Source organism: Myotis myotis, unplaced genomic scaffold (genome assembly GCF_014108235.1).
Source record: "Myotis myotis isolate mMyoMyo1 unplaced genomic scaffold, mMyoMyo1.p scaffold_m19_p_4, whole genome shotgun sequence".
Classification (NCBI taxonomy): Eukaryota; Metazoa; Chordata; class Mammalia; order Chiroptera; family Vespertilionidae; genus Myotis; species Myotis myotis.
This window is the reverse complement of record NW_023416346.1, coordinates 91,782,375-91,786,344: the sequence shown is the minus strand read 5'-3', so window position 1 is coordinate 91,786,344 and position 3,970 is coordinate 91,782,375. Positions and strand designations below refer to the sequence as shown.

The 3,970-nt window shown below is 37.1% G+C and overlaps 1 non-coding gene across 1 annotated transcript; it reads right to left on the bottom strand.

Annotated features, from left to right (window-relative positions):
• Window positions 1-2,988: 2,988 nt before the first annotated feature.
• Window positions 2,989-3,097, bottom strand: LOC118654840. Its single transcript, XR_004967099.1, has one exon. It is a non-coding gene; the product is annotated as a U6 spliceosomal RNA (small nuclear RNA).
• Between the last annotated feature and the right edge of the window lie 873 nt (window positions 3,098-3,970).

The following is a 3,970-nucleotide window of genomic DNA, read 5'->3' as shown; positions in this document are numbered from 1 at the left end:
GAGACCTATCTTCTACAGCTTGGGTTATACCCTGAACTCTAATTATATTCTCATTTACTGGAAGAGTTGCTGTATTGTAAAAATGCCTATGTTTTATGCATGTTAATAGAGATCCAGGGTTTGAAACTGCAATCAGCATGGCTAGGGTTAAAGATCTGGAGAAGGGCCAATGCACAAATGGAAACACTAAGCATGAAATATGAATTTAGAAATCACAGGGGAGCCAGGTGGATAACTTTCCTCTAGCAGAGAAACTCCCCTAAAACTCAGTCCTGTCTGCTTTTATTTACTTGAATTCACATTTGCCCTTTGGGAATGCAAACAGGCATATCAAAGGTAAAGTTTGGTAAACAGTAAAAGGATTATCAGGTTAGGAGATTGCCTTGAGCCATTTGGCCAACAGCAGGGAAATATTATGCTGATTTTCTGCCCTGCTGAATACAAAGTCCATTAGCCTTCTAGTGGAACTTTTGCATAATTATCCTAACTACTGTTGGTCTTTGCCTCCAGCAATGTAACATCTTAACAGGTTCTGAGAAATAAAACATGAACATTTTGGGGAGAAGCATTATTCTGCCTACCTCAACCCACCTCCTAATCCACTGTCTTTCCACTGTAACAGAATAACAAGTAGCCAAAGCAATAGATCAACTAGTTTAGAAAATAAGGCTGATAACAGACGTATATACTACAGCTTGGGTTATACCCTGAACTAAATTATATTTTCATTTACTGGAAGAGTCATTGTATTGTAAAAATGCCTATGTTTTCTGTATGTTAATAGCGATCCAGGGTTTGAAACTTCACACAATCCATTTCCCAAATGGTGAACTTGCCATAAAGTCATTCATATTTTCTGGATGCTAATGGGATCTAATCCAAAAGCTTGAGTCACAGAAATATATGATATGAGAGTTGGAAAGGACATCAAAGACCTGCTAATACAAAGCTCTCATTTTACAAGTGAGACGACTGAGGCCAAAGAAGCAAAATAGCCCATTCCAGGTCACATATGGGAAAAATTGTAGTGTAGTCCTCACTACTGGGTCAAATTTCACCAAAGTAAGCTGTCATTTCTGGAGTAAGGGAAGGTGTTTTTTGAATCTCTTAAATCATATCATGTAGATGTCCACTTCTTCCAGTCAGTGATTAAGCCAGCAACCACTGTGGCATTTTCTACCACAGTTCCTTGAGAATGAAAAAAAGTATTGGTATGAGAACAAAAATATTTGTATATCTATTTCTATTGATAGATATAGAGATAGATGATAGATACATAGATAGATGATAGATGATAGATAGATGATAGATGATAGATAGATGATAGATGATAGATAGATAGATAGATAGATAGATAGATAGATAGATAGATAGATCTTGGAAACAAGCCTAGGAGGAGTAAACACTCTGTACAAGAGAGTTGCTTCATTTCCTGTTAAAAATGGGTGAGATAGAATTGACTAAAATTTTTGCTCAGAAGTCCTGAATTCAGTAGCAAAAGGAATCACTGAACAGAAGATAGAAGGTGGGTGCTTAGTTGTTTAATATAAAACAGTGTCACCCAAAGTTGCCTTGGGAGATTGTGAGTTCTCAGTTATTGGAGGCATCCAAGCAGAGTTTGTATAGTCATTAGTAAAGAAAGCTGTATTTGAAGTTTTCACTTTTATTTTGCCAAGAACTTTTTCTTCTAATGAAAGTATAGATGGTTGCTTAACCCAGAATATAAATCAGGTAAATGCAACTCTTTAGAGCCCTGTGAGGCAACTTAATCTGAAAGCAAACACGTTCCATGCCTTCTGAAGATTTGAGGGTCAGATGCTTAGAGGAAAAGGGCTGGGCCAGTTATAATGGGTAAATTAGAATAGCAAAGGGCTGGTAGTTACATATACACAGGCCCTTTGGAACAGGCTTGTTGGTTAAACTGTGAAATTATCAGGTATAACTAAGTCGATCTTAAAACTAAAAAAGTCTCCCCAAAGTCATCTTCCTAAATATGAAGATTATAAATGCAGCTGTTTTCTAGTAGAATTTTGCTAATCATGAAACCCAGCTCAAAGGTTGTCTTATTCTTTCTTTTGTTTATCATGCATTCATTCATTCATCTAATAAGTATTTATTGAGCACCAAGTCTTTACTAAGTGCTATGCTAGGTTCTGAGGCTACAATGGGAAACAAGAAAGAGGTGATCCTTGACCTCAGAGCTTCCATTATAATCTATGAAGACAGGCAGTTTGACAAGAAGCTTCAATAAACTGTTATTAAATATGCATGGGAACACCTGGAAGGAGCACATAACTCAGAAACACACAAAGTCAAAGAAGATTTCTTGGACAAAGGAAATTCTAAGCTGATACCCAATGATGAATGGAAGGAAAAATAGGGACAAAAGTGTTTGAACTAGACGAACAACATATAAGGGCTGGAGGTAAGAAAAATCACATAGTACCCTGGAAAACTAACATACTGAACTATGGAATGGGTGGAGCACAGAGTATGAGGTGAAGAAGGGCAAGCTATGAGCTAGGAATATTAGGAGGGGGCAGGTCACAAAGGGCCATATAGGCCTTGTTAAACAGTTTGACCTTTATGCTAGTGACAATGAGACATCACTAATTTTTAATGTAACATTTATATGCTTTTGTATCATACATAGAAATACAAAAAAAGAAACAAAAGGGAATTCATGTATGCACTTCCCAGATAACCTTAAAAAAACTTGTGAGTTTTGAAAATTCAAACACTTCAAAATGAAAAATGAAAGTCACCTTCCTCCCACTAGGTTGCTCTCTCTAAGGGAAACCACTGTTAAAAATATTTTTGATTTTTTTGCAGAAGAAAAAAGTTATTCTTTCATATACGTGTATACATTGAAGCATATGTGCGTGTGTGTGTAGCAAATACAAAATACTCATTATTCTGTACTTTGCCTTTAACATGATTATAAATCTTGGAGATATTTCTATATGTGCATTCACACACACAAACACAAAACGCAAGGAACATTTCACCAGTTTGAATGTCATCCTTACACAGAGGCCTTGCTAATCTCTGTATTACTCCAATTTCAGTCAATAAAACTCCACAGCTGGGGGATTTTAAGTAAGGGGGAGATATAATCACCTCTGTGTTTTGGAAAAAATAGCTTTGGCTGTTATTTGAAGAGCAGATTTTGGGGTCAAGAATAAAGGCAAAAGAACAGTGAGGAGGTTATTACAGTGATCCAGTTAAGAGACCAAGGCTATGTCAGTGAAGATGGAGAAATGTGGGTGGATTAAAAAGATTTATAGAATATAAATATCACATAATTTGGGAGTGAGAGAGAAGGCAGGGATCTTGAAGGACATTAAAGTTTGTGGCTCTCATTTCTCTTAAATGTTGTATCACTTTCTCTCACTTACCATGCCTTTTCATACTAGAGAAAAACTTTATTTCTGCATTGTGATATCATTCTGTGATATTTGCTGCCAGCTCTTAGTAGTAAATGTGAAGGTAGGTAGGTGTGAAGAAAGTAGAGGAAATAAGGTAAAACAGACTAGCATTTACTGATCACTTACCATGCAACAGGTGCTGCACAAGCCTTTTTACAGACACTCTTTTATTTTCACAGCCTGATTTTACAGATGAAAAACTGAGTCTTAGAGAACTGAAATGACTTTCCCAAGATTCAAACCAGAACTGTATGTGCCCAGAGCCCACAATCAGGAAGCTACATGAGAGTATAGAGGAGAGATGGCAGGAGGAGCTGATGCCATTCATAGAGTTGTTCAAGGAATGCCACCAGAAAACAAGACATGTTAACTGAGCATTAAAGGGAAAGGAGGTTTCACACAAGAAGGCAGGATGGATCTGGAGCCAAAGGAATGGGAAAGTAGGTGTTGGGAAGATACTCAGGGGGACTCCACATGAATAATGTACCAGGAAACTGAAATAAATAGCTATACTTTTGATCTGGGGCCAAAAACTGGATACT